The sequence below is a fragment of the Vulpes lagopus genome, chromosome 10 (assembly GCF_018345385.1).
Source record: "Vulpes lagopus strain Blue_001 chromosome 10, ASM1834538v1, whole genome shotgun sequence".
Taxonomy (NCBI): Eukaryota; Metazoa; Chordata; class Mammalia; order Carnivora; family Canidae; genus Vulpes; species Vulpes lagopus.
In genome coordinates, this window is record NC_054833.1 from 87,866,314 (window position 1) to 87,888,519 (window position 22,206).

Genomic DNA, 22,206 nt, shown 5'->3' on the forward strand with positions numbered 1-22,206 from the left:
CCTTCAAGCCCCACAGGGGTTCCTCCCCCTGGGTCTGTTGCTGTCCCATCTTAGGCTTTTCTTATCCCAGACATGCGCCAGGGCCTCCCAGTTACCCACCACTTTCTTTCCCTTCCCATCCATGCTCTAGGCCACTGATTACATTCAGAAAGGATGGATGGAGCACCCACTGTGTGCCAGGTGCTGTGCAAGGTGCCGTCTGCCAGAAGAGACAGCCAGGAAGACAGGCAAACATAACCTGGGTGTAGTGAGATCTGTTAGGGAAGGAGGGATGGGGCTGCGGGAGCACTGGCTGGGAGGGAGGGAGGGGTCCTCTGTTCCTTGGCAAGGTCTGGATAAACTCACTTTCCAGCGTAGTCGGATACAGACCCTTTGTAAGCTGGCCTCAGCCTGCCTTCTCAGCTCATCATCAGCCCTCCCTGTCCCCTGGTAATGCTCCACTCTGCTCTCTACTACAATACTCAGATTTCCCCCTATGTACCATGCTGTTTCCCACCTCTAGATCTTCGTAAGGACTTTCCCTCTGATCCCATGAGTCTCTTCCCTGTGATCAGTTTAGAGAACCTCTGCTCTATTGAAAACATCTACCCTAAGCCCGCTCCCCTATAAAAGCCAATTCTCCACCTCATCCTCTTTCCCTCATATGCAGGGTGCCTTCTTTTTTCCTGGCTTTCCCATCACACTTGATAAATTCCTCCATTAGTGATTATTCTTTATAATCATTTATTCACTAACTGTTTGATGCCAGGCACTGGGCCAAGTGCTGGAATCAAAACAAATGAACAAAACCAGAGGAGGTGCCTGTGCTCAACCAGTTTACCATCTAGCGGAAGAAAAATCAGACCTGGCCTCCAAGCCTTCCCACAAACAAGAGCTTGGGGAGCTTGTAATGGGGGGATGACTCCTCAGGACATGTGGGAGTAATTTCTTGAAGAAATGACCTGTGAACTGAGATCTGAGGAAGGAGATGTTAGCTCCATGAAGAGAGGATGCAAGAATATTCTAGGCAGAGGGAATAGCATGTACAAAAGCTCTGTGGTGGGAGGGAGCCCCATGAGTATAAGGGAGCCTCACCACATGAAGGCTGGTGAGGTGGAGAGGAAGTGGGGATCAGAGCACAAAAGCTAGTGGAGTGCTCAAGGACAGGACTGTGTGGGTCAAGCTAAGAAGAGATGGCTTTGTCCCCAAGCAGAGGGCAGACACTGAGGGTTTGAGAGGCAGTGACATGGCCAGGTGTGCATTTCAAGCTCTCTTGGCTGCTGTTTTGAGAGTGATGGAAGGGGGTTCAGAGCAGGTGAGGTTAGACCAGTTAATCCTCCAGCCTGAAAATGATGCTGTGCTTGGTGGTTCTAGAGAGAAGGGACAAACTCAAGAGACATTCAGGAGGTGGCACCAATATTAATTGTAGGTAGATTAGTTATGAGAGTTCTGTGTCATTCACCCTGGAGAGGACTAGTCATAGGTTGGGCTAAATTTGAAGGGCCTTTGGGACATCATGTGAAAAATCAATAGTGAGTGAGTGGATGTAGGCTCCAGAGCTCAGAGAAGCATATGGGCAGAAGAGAGAAATCTGTGACCAGTCTGCATAGAGGTGGCATTGGGTGAAATGGGACAAGGGGTGTGGATGAAGTTCACAAAAGTGAGAATATAGCTGAATCCTAAAGCTAAGGACTTTTGTCTTAATTATCATCATATCTCAAGAGACTGGGAACACAGTAGGTACTCAATAAATATTTCTTCAAGAGATAGATAGATGGACATATGGATAGATGGACAGACGGATGGATGGATGGATGGGCAGATGGATGGACTGATGGACAGCCAATGGTGTTTGGTGACCATCATTGTCACTGCTGACTGCTGACTGCTGACCTAAAGGCTGTAGCATCCCTGATGTCAAGCCAGGCTGGGGAGGGTGTCCAGAACTGACCCGGCACCGTGGCCTCCTGAGAACCACTCTGCTGGACCCATGTCTTTATAAGTTAACTGTGCATGTTCCTGCCTCTGGGAGCTCATGGCCTAGGACCCAAGACAAACATGTAACACAACTGGTGTGATGAGTGCTCCATAGAGGCAGGTTCTGAGTGTTATGGGAGCAGGTGAAAGAGCCAGGGGTATCCTGTGGGGTATCTGTGCCCCCATCAGGAAGGAAATGTGTTTGATAGGGGCTGATCCTACATGAAAACTTAAATGTTTGCTAATAGACGTGGTCTCCATATGTAGAAAGAATGTGAGAGAGTTAACCAACTGTGAGGTTAGAGGGCGCACAATCCATACCAGACCACCCTCACTTCTGATACGAACTGTAAGTTCTGGGGTCCCTAAGTCTTTGCTCAGATTTGCTAATGCACTGAAAGGATTTACAGAACCCACAAAAGTTATACTCAGTTACAGTTTATTACATCAAAAGGATACACATTAAAACCAGCCAAGGGAAGAAGTATAAAGGGCAGAGACCAGAAGGCCACCCTGTGGAGTCGTGGACAGTGTTTGTTTGCCCAGCAACCATGTGGGACAGTGTTCCTGGAGTATCATCACCAACTAAGGAGGCTCACAGGAGCCTCGGTGTCCAGGGCTTTTATTGGGGCTCCATTACAGGAGCATGAGCAATTGCCCACCTAGCTGATCTCCAGAGGTGGCCGACACTGTGTGACCAAAAGCCCCCACCCTAAATCACATTGTTGGTCCTTTTAGTGTGGCCAACCCCACCCTACAAATATCCCCTGGGACCAGCCCTTACTTTAAATCATATTGTTAGACAACCAGTCACCCAAGGCCTCCAAGCAAACAAAGACATTCCCATAAAGCTTAACATTCCAAGGGCTTAGAAATCATCTCTCAAAGGCGGGGACAAAGGCCAGACTTCTTTTCGGGGCAACGTTAAATTTTTTACTGAGGAGGACAGTACCTCCTCCTTCTCTGTTCCCACCTGCTTTCACCTGCCTCCCCTACTCCTCACCACAACAGACCAATTTCTTTCCCATGTCTTTGTTGAGAGAGGAAATGTGTGTTTTCTGTTGTCTTTTTTTTTTTTAAAGATTTTATTTTATTTATTCATAGAGACAGAGAGAGAGAGAGAGAGAGAGAGAGAGAGGTAGAGACACAGGCAGAGGGAGAAGCAGGCTCCATGCAGGGAGCCTGACATGGGACTCGATCCAGGGTCTCCAGGATCACGCCCTGGGCTGCAGGTGGCGCTAAACCCCTGAGCCACCGGGGCTACCCTCTGTTGTCTTTGTTGCTGTTGTTTTTGAAGTGTTGCCCCCACACAGATCTTGTGTAGTCTTCAGCAATTCTCTGGGGCCAAAGAACACATTTTTTTAGGAAAAATGGCTGGGGTGAATACCTTGTCTTCTGCAGAGAGTATTGTCTAAAGCTCAAGATTTCCTAGGCAGAGATGCTAAAATAAGTAGATTACAGATCAGTCTACCAAACTGAATTAAGGAAGAAATTCTAGAAGCCTTTGATGGTCAAGCTTATTATTCTAACATATTATTTCAATTACCTCTTTAAATTACTCACCTGTGCCACAGCATGTGATGGTCTGTAAATGAACCTGCATCCCATCTCCATCCTGCAGACGGCACCCCAGGCTCTAGCAATGTTCTCTTCTTCCTAAAGTGTTCTCCTGATGGCTCCACTTGCTGCTGCAGGGTTATGAGCAGCTCCATTTGGAGCAGCCTGGCCTCCTCCCTCCTGCCCTCTCTCCCGTCTTCCTCCTGGATACTGGGGACTGGGAGCCTGGAAGAAGCCCCAGAACCAGTTCCCCCTCTCCCAACAGTGCTCCTCTTTCTTCTGCCAGTACTGGTGGGAATGGATCAGACCTTGCAAATGGTGACCAGCTGGGTACAGTTGGGGATCTCAGAGCCAGGACAGTAATTCAGAGGCAAGTAATTCACCTCTAAGAGAAAGGGAAGACATAGAGGCGGCATTCACAGCCACCTTCGAGGATGTTAACAATTCAGTGTGATTCTTCAGACTCAATGCTCTAATTTTATAAGCTCAGTGATGTTTATTAGGACATTGGAAGGCCTGGCCTGGGTCATGCAGGAGCTGTGAAAACCAGTGGAGCTCCGTTGTGTACCTCCAACAGAGTAGGTCCTGCACAGGGGTGCTATGGAGCCACCCCAGAACCACTGCAAGCACAGCCTCACGGGGCTGAGCCCAAGGCATACAAAGCCCCCACTTATCTGCAACTTGGAGATGGCTAATGCATTCATCACGAGTCTTTGAGTCTTTGCTCGCTCCTCACTTGAAAAGCAGCAGGAGAGAACCAGCTCCCAGCAGAAAGCAAATATGCAGCAGGAAGTCTGACTCCAGGGCCTGATTGCAGTTAAAGACATCATTCCTCCCCTGACATCCCCGTGTTTGATACCTAGGAAGAAAGTGAGTGGGTGCTCATTTTATATTTCCCATGTTACTTAAAAGTGAGTTAAAGCCAGGAGGATCGTTGGGCGGGGCTGCATTTCTTGTGATGGTGCTCAGGGCATTTCTCTTTGGAAATGGATGGATGGTGCTTCTCAGGCCCATGGGTAACAGAGCCATGCTGGCTTACAGGTCCTGAGGAAGCCAGTGAGCTGCAGGCCTATGCGGGGTCGTGGCCACAACATGAGGGTCCACAGCAGAAACATGACCTGAGGTGTCAAAGAGAGATGAGCTGGGGGTGTGCATGACACATACCTGCTTTTTTTCCCCTGGTCCCCTTTTTGTTTTCCTCACTTTAGCGCCAAAGGGATCTAAAACTCCCTGAAGCTAATGTGTCAGCTCTGCTTCTCTGACATGCACAAGAGGGGTACAGGTCTAAATTAGAGACCCGTACAGGTGCACTGGTCTCTAATTGTGCCTTCTCTTTTGACTGCTTTTTTCTTCTTTTGGTAACTCAGAACACGACGTGGTGCGACAGCATTCCCGGGTGCCATTGTGACCTCAGTAATTATTATTCCTAGGCAGCCGCTAGTTGCTTCCTTAAAAGGAGAACTTTCTAACTCTTGCTTTCACTGGTGCATGAGCTTCAGGTTTGGGTAGGCAGCAACCGTCAGGTTGGTGATCTCAAAGTGGTTTTCACCCTAAATACAACATATGGATCTTCGGACTCAGTTGTTGCCTATGAGAACACACTATTTTCTCTTTAATCAGATTTCCACGTTAAGAAAGCGTGGCATCTATTTTGTGAAAAAGCACACCATGGCAGTTTTAATAAGTGCATTCTGAGGGTACCTTTCCAGTAAACACCTCCAATCACAAGCATGACTCCATTGGACGTGGGTGCACGGTAGCCTCTTTTGAAGGCTTGCTGGGTTTTCCTGCCTCGAGGAGAGGCCAGCAGGTGCCCAGGGGGCACCTGTGGTGCTCTCTCACACCCTAGGCACCCAGGCTTCCTCAGCTCCTTACCAGAAGGATTCTGGGGTTTGGGCTCTGCTTTGGCAAGAGTGGCATTGAAGGGGGAGCCATAAGAGAGACCCACGATTTCTTGAGTATCTGTAAGCCCTTAGGCAGGCAAAGAGATGCATGGAAGCGTAGGGAGCTGTGCATAGAAGAAAGAGTTTGTATTCATTCACTCGGGCAGCCATAACAAAATACCAGAGACTGGCGGGGTTAAACCATAGAATTGTATTTTCTCGCAGTTCTGGAGGCTGGGAGTCTGAGATCAGGGTGTCAGCAGGTTTGGTTTCTTCTGAGGTCTCTCTCCTGGGCGTGCAGATGATCACTTCCTCACCGTGTCCTCGCGTGATTGTTCCTGTATATGCTTCCATCTCTGGTGTCCCTCTGTAGGTCTAAATATCCTCTTATAAGGAGAGGACACCAGTCACACTAGATGAGGGCCCACCCTAACAGCCTCATTTTAACTGAATCACCTCTTCAAAGGCCCTATCTGCAAATACAGTTATGTTCTGAGGTACTGGGGGTCAGGGCTTCAACACGTGAATTTGAGGGGGACACAGTTCAGCCCAAAACAGAGTTATTATCCAAAAATGGGAAGTCCTGCTGGAAGGGGATTTCATCACTGCCAGGAGGGCTCTTCTGAGGCCCTAGACGCTCCCTCTGAGGTTTCATGGAGGCCCATCACTCAGACACCAGGGCTTCTGCTAGTTTTCTGACTATCTTCACCAAGGTGTGGGCCAGTTTACCTTGTTCCATTGTTTAGCTAAGACAAAGTGCCAACACTTTTTGGGCACCAGGCTGTGAGCTTCACAAATATTTCACTGAGGCCTTACGATGAGCCTGTGATGCAGCCACTGTTTTCATCCCTGTTTTACAGATGGGCACATCAAGTCCTAGAGAACAGACCCTTTCCAGGTGTCAGAGCTGGAACACATGAGTGCCCAGGCCCTTCTGACTCCTGAATAGAACACTCACTGCATGGATGCTCTGCATTCTAGGGATTTTAGGATCCTGGTTCAAATAAAGCACAGGCCGACTGGCCCGACATGACCCTAACTCTTTGACTAGATCTGAGATGTACCTCCAGCCACCAGAGGGTGGCCGTCAAGTTGACTGGCATGCCTTCAGGAAGGGGGCTTGGAGGAGGGAGGGACACTAGCCCTGTCAGCCAAGCACCCAAGCCTGCCCTTGCCTCCTTGTTCACCTGGCTGTGCCTGTCCCTATACCTGTGCGTCTCTAGCTCCCTGTGAAATTGAACAAAGAAGCAGCTAAGAGCTCCAGCTCCAGAGCATGGGGGCTCATAGTGGTGGGGTCTCTGCTACTCACTAGTGCACAGGCCAGGGCAAGTTACATAAGCCTGCTGTGCCTCGGTTTCTTCTTCTGTAAGCTCTGATAATAGTGGCACCTGCTTCCCAGGCTTGGTGTAAATATGGAAAGAATGGACATGGGTAAGAAGCACAGTTGGGGCTCAGTGACTGTTGTCCCAATGACGATGATGACTATGATGATGATGATGACAGTGATGATGATGATGACAATGATGATAACAATGACAACGATGATTATCAGGCCAGTGACGATGACAATGACAATGATGATGACAACAATGATGATGACAAAGACTATGACGATGATGGTGATGATGGCAGCTCCCACCTCAACAGGAAGAGTAAATCTCTCCACTCCCCAGGTGGCATCTGCTCACTGGGTTCTCATCACCCTGCAGACTTATTGCATTGCACCACCTTTTCCATGAGAACTGTATTGCCCAGATCCCTAGAACAGATGGGACCTTTGGAGAAGTGAAAGGATATGTAGGCTAGGGCTAGCCTGCGTAGGATCCATGAGCTACACTGGCATGTGCTAAGGGGTCTGGGTCTTCTAGTCCCAGTTCCTCCTGAAAGACTAAGAAGTAGGATTGAGGGAGAGGCTCTCTCCTCCCGTGTGTGATTACTGGCCATACCTAAGACATCCAGGCCAGCTCCACCACCCAGCTACCATGTGCTAGGGAAGGCAAGTTCATTTTAACAGCAGAGGAAGTAAATTGTAGTAGGAGAGAATCCACCATTCCAAAAGATCCTGGAGTTTATCATGAAGATATTCCTAGTCCCCAAGCTCTCCCTAGGTATCCAACAGGCTCTGTGTTACTCACTTTACATTCGTTATCCAGTTTAATCCTGTGTTTCCAGCAGATGTTTCCATCCCCATTTTACTGAAGAGGAACGTGAATCTCAGAGGAGTCAGGTGACTTGTCCTATGGCTCACAGCTAGGGATTCCAACTCAGGGTGTCAGACACTAAAGCCCATCGGGTGCTTTATTACCACACACTACCACTTCCTGAATGCATTTTTGATACTCTGTGCCCCTTAGAGCAGAGCATGTCCTACCCTCACAGAGAGACTAGCCATGTGTTTCATCATCTGGCCTTCATATAGTATACTGGGGGGAAGGAGGGAGGCAGGGAGGTAACAGATGGGCCTGTATAAACCTCTGGGAGAAGGAGTTGTGTATTCACCCAGTTTCTTTGGATTCTTTTTCTGCATTATATCCTTTAAGAGAAATCCCCAAGTTCTCAGGGTGATGGCTAATGATTCCCCTCCACCCTCCAGATCAAATATGATAGACTTCCCAGGCTGATATAAATCATGGTAGCATGGTTTGCCCTGGTAGCAAACACCTTTCTCCCCACCATCCCCTTTACCAGTGTCTTCCTTATCTGAGAAGTAGTAGTTATCGACTACTGCATAACAAACTACCACAAAGCTTAGTGGCTAAAAACAACCACCATGAATTCATTCTCTTGATGCTGTGGGTTGCCTGGGCTCAAGCATGCAGCTGCATTTGTGGGACTGGTCATTTCAAATCCAGAGTCCCTGCAGCTGAAGCATAGGGCAATTGCTGTGGCAGATCAGGTCATGCTGGACGTATGCCAGCACCCCTTCTACACAGTCTTTGATCTCATTTTGCAAAATAGGAAACTGAGGCACAGTGAGAGCAAGGAGTTTCCCACACAAGCAGTTAGCAGTGGAACTGGAACTAGAGCCCAGACTGCTGACCTCAGGCCTACGCCCTTCCCCTTGCCCTCAGTATCTCCCTCATATGGAAGGCTCAGGGGTCCTGATAAGGATATTTACAGCTCAGGTAGGATGGTTTGAGGCTCTCTGCAAATCTTACCTTCACATCAGAATCAGCCAACCATTGTGATGGAAAACCTCAACACCCCAGGGAGTTCTTCAAAGGGAACCCCAAGTACAGGACGCTGTTCTCTCCAGGATCCTGAGCCAGCGAGAAGGCAAGCACTGTAAGCAGGGATTTGACAGACCCACTCCTGGCTTTTTTACAGACTTTCATAAGCACAATTAGAAATGACCCCTCTTCTGACCTCCTTTTGCTCCTTGATGTGGCCATCATGGACTCAGTGCCTCTACTATGTCTATCTTGTCTCAAGAGCAGTCACCTGGCAGGGGCTGTCTACCTGGGTTCTCTACCCATGTATCTCACCCTGGGGTGGACACAAGGGGCTTGGTGAACAAGGCTAGACAGCTGACTCCAAGGATAGGCCATCAGTTCCCTAGACCTTAGTCTTCCTTTTCCTTTTTTTTTTTTTTAATTTTTTATTTATTTATGATAGTCACAGAGAGAGAGAGAGAGGCAGAGACACAGGCAGAGGGAGAAGCAGGCTCCATGCACCGGAAGCCCGATGTGGGATTCGATCCCGGGTCTCCAGGATCGCGCCCTGGGCCAAAGGCAGGCGCCAAACCACTGCGCCACCCAGGGATATCCCCCCCTTTTTTTTTTATTTTTTATTTATTTATGATGGTCTTCCTTTTCCTATTCTTCAGTCTATTCCAGAGTTAATCCACTGATCCTTTTCTATATTTCATTCTTTTTCTCCTTATTGTGTGTGTGTTTTACAACTATATTGAGATATGATTAACATACCATATAATTCACCTATTTCAATCCAAAGATCTTTAGTAGACTCATAGGGTTGTGCAGACATCACTACAATCTAATTTTTGAACATTTTCATTCCTCCAAAAACATTAACAGCCATGCCCCAGCACTCTCCCCAACACTTCTCCTACCAAGCAAAAGACAACGCTTCATCTACTTTCAATCTTGATAATTTTGCCTATTCTGGACATTTCATATCAATGGAATCCTATAACGTGTGGTCTTCTGTGGCTGGCTTCTTTCATTTAGCATGTCTTCAAGATTCATCCATGTTATAGCATGTGTTAGTGTTTCATTCTGTTTTTATAGCTAGATGAGTGTCCATGTGCATGGACAAATGTTTTCACTTCTCTTGGATATATGGAACTGTGGGGTCATAGGGCAACTCTATGATTAAGTTTTTGAAGTTTTTGAAAGCAGCTGCATTCTACATTCCAATCACCAGGGGATGAGGGTTTCAATTTCTCCACATCCTCACCAACACTTGTTGTTGTCCATCTTGTTTATTATAGCCTTCCTGGTGGGTGTGAAGTGGTATTTCATTGTGGTTTTGATTTTCATTTCCCCAGTGCCTAATGATGTCAAGCATCCTTTCGTATCTATTGGCCATTTGTTTATATTTGGAGAAATACCTATTCAGATCCTTCACCCATTTTTTTTAAGTAGGCTATTTTAAAAAGCTATTTTTAATTATTCTTTTTATGTTCTAGATACAAATCCCTTATCACATACATGAGTAGCGAATATGTTCTCCCATTCAGTGAACTATCCTTTTCATTTTCTTGATGCTGTCCTGTGAAGTACAGATGTTTTAAATGTTGATATAGCCAAATTTATCTATTCCACACATACACACACCCTCGGTTGCTTGTACTTTTGATGTCAGATCTAAGAAACCATTGCCAAATCCAAGGACATGAAGATTCACCTCTGTGTGTTCTCCTATGCATTTTGTAGTTTTGGCTCTTACATTTAGGTCTTTGATCCATTTTGAGTTCATTTTTATATATGGTGTGAGGTAGGGGTCCGACTTCATTCTTTTGCATGGATATCCAGTTGTCCAGTTTTATTTGTTGAAAAGATTCTTCTTTCTCCATTATTTCTGAGTGCCTTAAAGATACACTGAATATGCATCTTGCACTTATTTTTAAATTGTCATTTAGTTTGAGAAGACTCCTATTTGGTTATTCTTTTACTGGAAGTTGAAATATTTAGAAACAGATTTGACTTCTTATGAGTTAGAAGAGGCAATATTACGCTGCACTAACAAGCAATCTAGTCTTAGTGCTTTATTTCTCACTTGTGCTCAAATCCAATGTCAGTTTATAGGTAGAGCTCTACTCTTCACAGTAACTCAGGGACCTGGCTGGGGAGAGTCTACCTCTTTCCATAAACAGGCTTTCACAGTTGCCAGGGCTGGGGAAAAGAATGTGGTGGTTCCTAGAAATTTCTCGGACTGCTTTCTTAAACAAATGGTATCTAAATGGTAGCAAGAGTTGGAGAACGACCAGAGAGGCAAAATGAGCACAGTATCAGAACCTAAAACCCTGATCTGCCACTTACCATCTGTTTGCCTTTCAGCAATTTATCTGACTTCTTAAAGCCTTTATTTTTTTCTTCTATACAATGTGCAACTTGCAGGAAAAATAATGGCAGTGTATGTGAGTATTTAGCATAATAGCAGGCAGATAACAGGCATCCAACAAACTGTAGTTCCCTTCTTCCACATCTGCACCAGGATGGTGCAATCAACCAGGATTGGTTCATCATGAGACCCTCAGCAGAGGTTAGGGCTAGGATAAGGATTCACCAACCCTGCTTTAAGGGGCAAAAATTGCACTTGTTCTGGGTGCTGCCAAGTGATCATCACAACACTGAGCAAAATTTCTTTTTCCCTATTTTTAAAAATAACCCAGGCAAACTCAAAGCCCCATAAAAATCTAGTGTAATAATTTGCCCTAAGCACATGCATACCTTACCCTGTCATTTCCTAACCTGCTAGAAAGACCCATAAAGAAAGACAACTTGTGGGTACTTGGTCCTAGCATGCTGTCAGAGTTCTGAACTTACTTCAGAAGCATCTAGCTTACCCCACCCAGTGCCATCCGACTTTCCATGAAAGGGCCCAAAGAGGGCACTTGCTCTTGAGGCCTCCATCCTGAGACAGAGGTGCAGTGGGGAATTAGAGTGGCAGATCTTCCAGGAGAGTTAATGGGCCCAGCAGAGGAACAGTGAAGGAACCACTGCAGAAATGTCACTTCAGGTTGCCTGAGAGGAGAGCTTCAGGCTGCTGACCCCAACTGTATCATCAGGACACAGCCAATGTGCTGAAGCATCCATGACTACCTTTCTCACATGCCAGTTGTACGTGGGGTTGCTGGAAGAAGGGTGAAGGGTCATGATGCCCCTCCTCAGGCAAGCTGGGATGTTCAGGTCTGAACCTCTGCTTTTTAAAAACAAACCCAAGGGAAAAAAAAAAACCATGCTGCCTAAAAGACAGAAAAGACTGGAGGTGACTTCTCTTTAGCAGGGGGCCAAGTGCCTGAACCTGGATCCTAATTATCCTGAGCTCACTGACACTGTAAAGTCGAAAGGCAAGCATTGCCCCTCATGATCCCTCCTCTCCACTTCTCTCTTACAATTCACTCAGAGCAATTCAACAACTGTTAGCTGAGGGCTTATAGTGTGCCCGGCATTGTGTAAGGTTCAGGATGAGTTAAGGCTTTGTTCCTATTCCCAAGATTAGAGCTGTCTCAGTCTCGGCTAATAAAACCCCACTTTTTAAAGCACTTTTTATTAATGTACAATATACATATGGAAAAGTGCACATAAGTATGTGAAACTCAGCTCAATGAGTTTTCACAAACTAAAACTAGTGCCTAGGTCAAAAATAGAATATTATCAGAAACCCAGAAGCCCTCCCCTCCCCTTTCCAGTCATCACCCTCAGATACCCTGACTTCTAGTAGTAGCAGGAGCCAACTCGAACTGATTGTGCCTTATGCACCAGGCACTGGTATAAGCACATCTATTGGCTCATTTAATTTTCACCCATAGATATGAAGGCATAAGTGGGGGCACACAGCTAGCAAGTGGGAGAGTCTGACTTTGAACCCAGATGGTTTGTCTCCAGAGCCCCCTCCGCCTTGACTACCCACCTCTACATTTCCTGCCCTGGAAGTAATAGATCCCAATCAGAAAGTGCTGCAATAGGGATGCACTAACAAGTCCCTGGATCAGTCCTGCTGGGGGTGAGGGGGCTGGAGCCAGGTCTTAAGGAACGGATAGGGGTGCCCCTAGCTCAAAGGGAAGTTGGGAAGCAGAATTGGGAAATGCAGGGGTAACAGCAGGATGAACGCAGGTTGGAGCAGGATTCTGAACAGGTTCGGGTGTTGTGACTTTGCCAGGGCAGGGAGAGACTTGCTGCAGACAGAGCCAGGGTCAGCCCCCAGAAGTGAGACTGTACATGACCCGCTTGCTTCCCTGGCTCAGATGCGTGGCACAGAATGTGACCCAGCCTCGCCAGGGGCATCCTTGGCTTGGCCTCTAACCAATTATTCATTTTTGGTTGTACAGGCTTAAGGACTGTGCAAAATTCTGTGGTTGTTTACATGTGTGTTCGGGTAGAGTAAAAAAAAAAAAAAAAGACTCCGTCCCTATCTTTTGAGATTCTTTTAAACCCAGATGGCAGAAACGAGATATAATCAATTTTAAAGATAATTGACAACATGAAGGAAAAAAAGGAAAGATAGCCTCATGGAAAGTCCGCGTGGGTCAAGCGCTTTGCATGCGCAAGGCCGCAGGGCCCCTGGTGGGTGTAGGGTGGTGGACTGACGAGCAGGAAGGCTACACATGTTAAAGGGAACGGGGAAAGGGTGGTAGCGTCCATTTGGGATGCCTGGGAAGGCTGTTTGGACTTTAGGGCGGGAGGCGAGGCGAGGGGTTGTTATGCAGAAGTATCCAAGTGAGAACGCCAAGCCGCAGCCCGGACTTTGGGACACCAGGGTTAGACCCGGGGAGCGAGGAGCGGGCGGAGGCCCTGGAACTCCTGCTAAGGAGGTGGGGCCCCGCGCCTCCGGCCGGGGAGCCTTGAGCGCTCCCGAAGTCCCAGGGGCCCGACCTCCCCGCCCCCGTCCCCGCCCCCGCCCCCGCCGACGCCGCGCACCTCTGCACCTCTGCAGCCCGGCCCAGGGCTCGCCCCGCGCCCTCGCGGCCCGGGCCGGCTCGCCGCGCCCCGCGCCCCTCCTTCCCGCCCAGCCTTCCGCGCTCCCCCGCTCGCCGCGCGGCGCAGCGCAGCGCCGGCTCCTCCCGCGGCTGCAATGCAGACGCCGCCGCCGCAGGGCGCGCCGGGGCCGCGCCGGGAGCCGAGCCCGGGTACGCGGGGCCCCCTGGGCGCGGGTCTCCAGCGCTGACCCGACGGCGCCGCGGAGCCGGGAGTCGGGCCAACGCGGTCCGAGCGCCCCCCGTCGCGCGGCCCCGGAGGAAGCCTCCCGAGGCCGTAAGCCCGGGGGAGCGGGCGCGGCCGTCGGGCTCGGGCCGTCCCTTCCCTCGAGCGGACCGCGGCCGCCCCCGCAGCGGGCCTCGGCGAGCCTGGCCGGGGAGCGGGCGGCGGCGTCGCGAGGGGCCGTGGCGCGCCCGGGCCTCCCGTGCGGGCGCCCGGGGCCGCGGGGCCGCGCTCCGCCCGCACCCTCCGGGCCCGGCCGCCGCCGTCCAGCGCGGCGCCGCGCGGCTCCGGCGCAGTTCCGGCGCAGTCCCCGCGCCGAGCGGCTCCGCGCCCCACACCTGCCTCTGCCCGGCTCCGGCTGACGTCGCGCCCTCCGATTGGCCCCCGCGGCCCGGGGGGCGGGGCCGGGGCCGGTGAGCTCACCGCCGCGCCCCGCGATTGGCCCCGGCGGCGCACTCGGGCTGTGGCGGGGAGACAGCGGTACCCGGAGCCCGAGTCGTTCCAGCTGCGGCGTGTGGAGCTGAGCGGGTCGGGGCCGGGCTGGGCTGTCGGGGCCGGGCCGGGCGGGGCCGCGCGGGAGAGGGGAGGAACGCAGAGGCGGCTCCGCGCCAGCCCGACCGAGCGGCGGCCGTGCTCTCCAAGTCCGAGTGAGTGTGCGTGCGGCCGCGGGGAGAGTCGGCCGGGCGCGTGCGGGGCGAGGGCGGCGGCCGGCGGGGGCGCGCGGGGCGTCTGGGGCGCGCGGGGGCGGGGCCGGGGCCGGGGGCGGGCGCGCGCCGGGCCGGGGCGTGGGGCGTGGGGCGTGGGGCGGCGCGCGTGTTCGCGCCAGGGGCCGCGCGGGGTGTCGGGGGAGTGGGCGCGAGGACACGCGCGGCCGTGGGGGGCGTGAGGGGCGCGAGGGCCGCGAGGGCGCGCGTGCTCCCGCGAGGGAGGGAGTGTTTTGACGCGTGAGTGTGCGTGGGCTCCGGCGTGTGTTTACGGCGCGGGTGTTTGGCCGAGCGTGAGCGGCGCGCGTGGATGGGGAGAGGGGCAGGGCGTGCGCTTGGGAGCGGGCGAGGAACACGCGTGCTGCGGGGCCCGTGGGGAGGGAGCGCGCGTGGATGGACAGCGCGACGGGCCGGAGCGTGTTTTGACGCGTGAGTGTGCGCGGGCCCGGCGCGTGGCGGCGGAGCGAGCGAGCGCGTGAGGAGCTGTGCTGGGGAGTGGGAGTGAGGTCACGCGTGTTCCCGGGGCGAGTGGGGGAGCGCGGGATCGCGAGGAGCGGCGCGGAGCGCGCGCGCGTCGGTGCGAGGGCGGGAGCGGGCTGCGGCCCGCGTGTGTGCGCGAGGGAGCGGAGTGTTTGGGTGAGCGGCGGTCTGGGGGCGCGCGCGGGCGCCCACGGAGCCGCCGCCTGGGTTTTGTCTGCCGGGCGCTACGCGGCGGCGGCGGGAGCGGCGGCGGCGGGCTCTCCGGGTGCAGCGCCCGCTCCTGCCGCGCGGGGGCGGGGGCGGGGGCGGGGGGCGGGGGGCGCGCGGGGCGAGGGCGGGGGACACGTGGCCCGCGGCGGGGAGAGGGGTGGGGACAGAAGCCCGCTCTGTGGGGCGTGGGGAGAGGGCCCCGGGCGGGTTCCCTTACTTTGGGGAGAAGGGGGAGGGTCTGGTAGGGAGGGCGGAGGGAAGATCCGGACCGGCGCCCCCTTCTCCGGGAGAGGAGAGGAGAGGAGAGCAGAGGAGGAGAGGAGGAGGCCCGGGCGGGTGCCCCCTCCGCGGGGCGCTGGCAAAGGGGCCGGGACAGCCCCGAGCTGGCCCTGGGCGCGTCTGCGGGACCAGGCGGTTGGAGGCTGCCTTTCCTAGCAAGCCAATGGAGTGAATGAACGTTTTATTAACGTGTGCGTAGAACCCGGCCGCGAAAGTTGGTGGAGTTCAGACGCCAAGAGGTTTGGACGAACTTGAGAGTTTGGCTTACCTGCAGACCAGAGCTAGAGAGGTGCATCCACCCTTGCTTCCACCGGCCAGGCTCAGGTGGGCTGCAGTAGACAGGCTCCCTGTGGCCTTCTTGCGTTTATTTATTCGCAGGATCTCCCGTGATTTCATTTCGGTATTGCACGACTTGGAGAGGTGGCCCTGATTGTGTTCAGATGTTTGAGACTTTTTCAATCTCCGTAGGTTTCTGTGGGCATCAAAACAGATTTCTGAAAGTCTCCTATTGTTGCAAAGTGTCTTTTCATCGATTGGTTCACCAGGGAATGATGATAATTTTAGTCTATTTTGTAGTTTGTTTGCTCTTGATCAGTATGATTTCTACTCGTTAATCTGAGGTATGTGATTAACAAAGCAGATTCGGTGCTCTCGGATGTGACAGAACTGCCTCGTGTATGTGTTTGCTTGTGTGCATTATATTTCGTTTACTAATGAAGCCCGAACCTGAAATTTTAGAACTGTGTTCCCCCAAATTTTGTCATATATGATGAAATGGCCAGCTGTTTATAAAGGAGTCGTTTTCTGTTTCTGCCCAAAGGAATTTTTCAGTTTTCCTACAGAAGCTATGTATCATAGAAACTATTGCCTGAGAACCTGAATAAAGAGAAACATGCTCATCAGTAGCACCTTTCATGGTGTGTGTTTATGGGAAAATATTATTTTAAGACCAGAATTAGATGATAGCAAATAAGCTTGTGTATTTTCTTTTCTTTGTATTAGATTTAGGGGGTAATCGTGCTTAATGTTCTAGAAAATAACATTTATTTGCAGGATATGCATTTCCCCAATAAATTTAGCTTAGTGAAAAACAGCAGTGCTGTGAATATTGAAGGGATGTCCATTCAATCCTGATTAATTATATTCCACATAATCAAAGTGGAAACACAGTATTTAATACAGTAGTTAATAACAACATTGTATCATTTAAAGATTTTTTTAAATCAACTTTTCTGGTTTTGTGATACACACACATAGACCCGTTGTGAGTCTTTTAAGACTTTGCTGGGCCTTCCTGTCTATAATAGCAGCTGTCCCTGCTATAGGCTATTCATGTTGGACTTTTTTAGAGAGCATAGACTACAGGTAGAACTGAGGATTTTTTACTTCATGTGAGGAGGATAGTGGAGTTGAAGAATTAGTTGACGTTGAACCTTCTCCTAGCCAAAGCGCTGAAGCTCTTGTTGACAGCTAAGGTGCAAAAAGCCCTAATCTTCTGGCAGTGGGAGAAATGGACATTTTGGGGATCTAGAGTTTCCTCTGGGAACCATCATAATTTTTCTGATGTTTTAATCATTGCCATTGTGAACTTTGCAACCTTCAGAACTGTGCTTGTACGCTGCTTTTGTTAAATGTCTAAGGGAAAAATTGTTAATACATTTATTTAAAACACAACTTTTGGAATCACCCAGAAAGATCAGTAAAGACCATTTTATTAAACTTGGCACCATTCTTAGCTGGTGCAGTGGTTTCTGGAAGTCCTTTATTCTTAGCGTTGTACACTTTCCCACCCCTTTTCCAACTGTGTGTCTGCCATTTCTTCTCACACTTAAAGGGTTTTGCTTTCTCTGGCTTAAAGTGGCTTAATATTTGTATTCCATCGATCTTTTCAAAAAGAGACTCTCTTAGTGGTGCCAAGTCTTCATTGTTAAATATCAACCATGGCATCCTGTCATAGTATATAAGCTGAATATTTGGGAGGTTATTTCAGTTATATATTCCCTTGCCAGAAAGCATTTGGCATGAGCACGTGATGTAATTTGTATATACGCACCTTTTTTTTTTTTTAAGTGATTTGAGGGAGCTTACAGAGATACCAGTGTGCCTCATTCTATTGTGCTTCACTTTCATGCATTTCACAGATAAGGCATGTTTTACAAATTGGAGCCTTTGTGGCAACCCTGCGTGGGAGGGAGCAAATCTTTCAGTGCCATTTTTCTTTCTTTTTTTAAAGATTTTATTTATTTATTCGTAGACACAGAGAGAGAGAGAGAGGCAGAGACACAGGCAGAGGGAGAAGCAGGCTCCATGCAGGGAGCCCGATGTGGGACTCGATCCTGGGTCTCCAGGATCACACCCCAGGCTGCAGACGGCACCAAACCGCTGCGCCACCGGGGCTGCCCTCAGTGCCATTTTTCTAACTGCATTTGCTCAGTTCATGTCTCTGTCACATTTTGGTAATTCTTGTAATACTTCAGATTTTTAAAAAATCATTACATTTGTTAATGGTGATCTGTGATCAATGATTATGACTTGCTGAAAGCTCAATTGATGGTTAGCATTTTTTGGCAGTATTTTTAACTCAGTATATATTTTTTAAGACCTAATGCTGTTGCACACTTAATAGACTACAGCATAGTATAAAAATGACTTTTACAGACACTGAGAATCAAAAAAATTTGACTCACTTTATTGTGATGGTCTAAAACCAAATCCACAATATCTCCAAGGTATGGCTGTGTATATTACACAATGAAGTAAGATAAAAATAGATGAAGTAAAGAAGAATAAGGCCAAAGGAAAGTGAGGATACAGGAAAGGGAAAGGGAAAGTGGGTTCTCATGAAGTTAGTAACATTCATTCCATAAATCTTACATACTTTCTTGAAGCAGGCCATAAACTGCATTCTGGGATTTTGGCAATTATAGATGGGAGGTAGGGGTTAATTTTGTCTTCCTTACACCTTACATGGATTTTCTTACATTCTCTTGTAAGGTCTGACAGTCAACCAGGACTTTTCAGTGCTGTTGGGAGAAGCCCAGATGAGATGCACTGAATGATATTGAAGCTGCAGGTCACTATTAGTCACGTTAAACATTTGGGAAGTGCTCAAGAGCCTGCTAAGTGTTGGCACTAATAGCATGAAGATCATGTAGCTCATGATCATGGAGACCATCACTGATGATCTTGTCCCCTTCCTAAATAGATTGCCCTGAAGTCAAATGACTATCTTTCCTTTGCTTTTCTCTGACATGTCTAGACATGGGTTAACTTGCAGTAGGCAGGCAAGGAGGTGCCTTGACTGGCAGGAAATAGTTATGCTCCACCCCCTAAGCAGTGTAGCACAGAGGCTCATTATAGTTATGGCACGATACTTTGTTAATAGCATCTTTGTTTTTTTACCTTTGGGGGTGGGTGCACTGACAAGGCCTGTATGATCTTGCTTGATGCTTTATTTCAATAAAGTTCCTTTTGTGTCCTAACAAATTTTAGTTTTGAAAATACCATGGTACCTATAATTTGTTTCATTTTATACTGTCTTGTAAGCACTGACTGTAGAGCATAGCTTCAGACATACGACGTATAGAAAGATCAGTCAATGCATTTTTATTTTTTTTTAAAGATTTTATTAATTTATTCATGAGAGACACAGAGACAGAGAGGCAGAGACACAGGCAGAGGGAGAAGCAGGCTCCATGCAGGGAGCCCCATGTGGGACTCTATCCTGAGTCTCCAGGATCACACCCTGGGCTGAGGGTGGCGCTAAACCGCTGAGCCAGCCGGGCTGCCCAGTCAGTGCATTTTTAAAAGTACCTATTATATGTTACCTGTTCAGCAAATTATAACATCATTGAGGAAGGTAAAATATGGAAGGAATTTAATCAGAGTGGATGTTTATAGGAGTTAAGCTAGTGATGCTAACCTTATATAACATTTTTGTAATATTGAACGTAATGACAAATAATATAAGTTCTTCCAAAGATGTTAAATTAGCATTCATCAACTACCAAAATTAACTTATTTCTATTTTTTTCACCTTTCTCTTCCCCGACTTCTACCACCCTCACACCTGATCCCATTCTTAGCTAGCCTTCCTCTGTCTCTCAACAACTACTCAATATTCTAAATTCTCTGAGCCTAACTCAGGTCTTATTAATGAAGCCTTTTCCCTCATCTCCCAGCTTAGATTAGCAGCTCTTTGTTGGGCAAGGTGGCACCTAAGCTATATGCTCCCCTCCTTCACAAGCATAAAGAAATCTGGGAGTTGGAGTTTCATGACTACGGTTAGTTGACTAGCAGATTACTTAGGGTGTTACTTATTGGATAGCGTGTGAAGAATGTGATGGGAATGTTTCTTCAGGGCAAAAGCACACTTGTCTCTGATTCTACTTCTTGCACTCCGTTCAGTCTTGTCTGCTAGTCATTTAGACACAAATGACCCGGGATTTCCCATATTCAGCCGTTCAGGGTCCCTAGGGGATTGGGGTTTTCCTGTAAGTGGTTTTGAAGAGTCCTAGCCTATACCAGTGTGAAATAGCTAAGTCTACCACCTGCATCATTCTGGCTCTCTCAGGATTGGCCAGACGCTCACCATCTTGGAATGTGTATGGATAACAGTTGTTTGCTTTGACAGAATACAGTAGGGTGAGTATTTGTTTTATTTTTCAGCTGTCCCACTGAGTAAATAAGAATTCTCAGGTAAATCGCCTGCTATCTCTGGATCAGTGCCTTACCTGTGTTCTAAACCTATTAGGAGTGGTTCAAGAGATTAGTGGTCAACATCATTAGTTTCTAAAGTCAGAGTGCCCTCCATATGGTAAGTATGGGTTTGGGAAGTCTTTGTTTCAGAGCGCACGCCCGCCCTTGTGCCGTTCTTTCTGTGGGCCACAATCAAAAGCTATTGAAAGCCCCTGGACCAGATAATTCCTGCATGCTCTTTAAATTTCAGTGTTCTGTAGTGATTCTCTTCCATGGGGTGTGTGTGTTACGAAAGTTGGTTCACCTAAGGCTGAACGAGATACTTCTGTGGGTACAGAATTCAACAGCAGATCAGCTGAAGCTCAGTATGCCTTTTTCTGATTTATTCAGGTAGTCAGAATGTTTCAAATGAACACAACAGCCTATTTCCACAACAATTTATCCCATGTTTCATAAGGAGATTCCAATGATAATTTTGTACTACCAAGGTATATGTAATTAATATCGAATTGAATATTTTTTTTACTTGTGAGAGCAGACTTTCACTATTTAGTGAAAGGAACCACCTTTCAGTTAATAGAGTCACTATAGACTCCTCTCTTAGCTGCAAGTAACAGAACTCCAACTCCAGCTGGCTTTAAATGTATTGACTGTTAATGAAGTCCAGTTTTGGAGTTATCTTCGCTACACTTGTCTATGTTGATTTTATTCCAATTTCCACAGTGGTAGCAAGATGGCCCCCACAAAGCTCCAGGCTTGTATTTTGCCAATTTAGCAAATATCTCCGGGAAGACAGCATATCTTTGCCAGTTGTTCCAGGAAATGTTCTGTTCTTGGCTCAGCTTGACTCATGTGTCCAATCACTGGAATAAGAGGAGGCAGTACTCTCATTAGCAAGACCTACCTCTCCCTCCCTGGAAACAATTGGGGTCGGCATCACCTGAACAACTCATAGGGCAGGAACAGCTCCCAAAGGAGAAACAAGGTGCGGTAGCCAGGGAGGGAAGGAAGAAGGGATGCTGGGCAGGCATAGTGTGAGGAAACCGGTACTTTGTGATGTTCAGCCTGATGGCCATATTCCTAAAGAAAACAGCATTCATTCTGAAACCACAGAAGCTCATAATAAAGCTGAGTCCCTGATTTTATTGTCATGGCCTCATTTTAAATAAGAAGACATCAGAACCTTCACCGTTTAATAGGTGCTGGCTAACAATTCCTGACCATTTTCAGAAAATATGATTCAAGTCCTTAGCATATTATACACTCTGGTTGGATTAATCAACAAAGAATTCATTTAAATATCTTTTTGTCTTGTCTAATGAAAGAAACCATTCATTCTGCTCTAGCCAGAATCCATGCTTCTGGCATTTGTGTGTCTGTGTGAAAGATGTTTTATCTAACAATGTAAAAAATAGGAAGGTCCCAGCCTAATACTGATGGTGTTCTAAAAACATATAAGTCAATTGAATAATATTTCTTAGGTAAACTGTACAACAAATGGTAGGTGTGTTCCCAGGCTAGCCTGAGAAGAAGGGATGGACAGAGAGGTTAACGAAGTGGTTATATGTGTCCGAGTTTGTCCAAGATGGAATGGACTAAACCATCAGAGGAAAAAAAGTCTTCTAGGAAGGGAGAAGGGAGATATCAGACAAAAGAGCTTCCCATACTAGTCCCTGGGTGATGTTCACCCTCAACCCACATAACTTTATTGGGACCTATGGCTGGTTGGCATGGCACCTGAGCCTTGCCTGGTGAGTGAAAAAGGGAAATGAGTGTGGAGCAGGTATTTCCTCACCAGACATTGTCTGTATCAGGATATTCTTTAGGATTAGTTTTAGTTCTTAAACTCTTCTGTGGGAACATTAATTACAAGAAATGCTTATAAGAAGGTCCTCTAACTTCATACAGAAAGGTTCAAATAAGTTTAGGAAATGTTCCTACCAGCAATTTACAGCATATGTTAGCATGTTAAGGTTCAGCAAAGTCACACATTAAAGAAAATAAAATGTATTTAGTTGTGTTTAACCTAGTAATTCAAAAACATCTCAACACAAT

The 22,206-nt window shown here is 48.4% G+C and overlaps 1 protein-coding gene across 8 annotated transcripts in view; it reads left to right on the forward strand.

Moving 5' to 3' along the window:
- Positions 1-22,206, forward strand: part of LOC121499484 (calmodulin-binding transcription activator 1) — a 734,632-nt gene that overhangs the window by 668,088 nt on the left and 44,338 nt on the right. Inside the window, exon 1 of one of the 8 annotated variants that reach the window (XM_041770132.1) lies at positions 14,238-14,427. The exons of 6 other annotated variants lie outside the window; for them this stretch is intronic. The gene's annotated coding sequence lies outside the window, so the exon portion shown is untranslated. Of the gene's footprint in view, positions 1-14,237; positions 14,428-15,436; positions 15,778-22,206 lie in introns of those variants that run through there. One more of the 8 variants, XM_041770133.1, reaches the window with a different exon arrangement.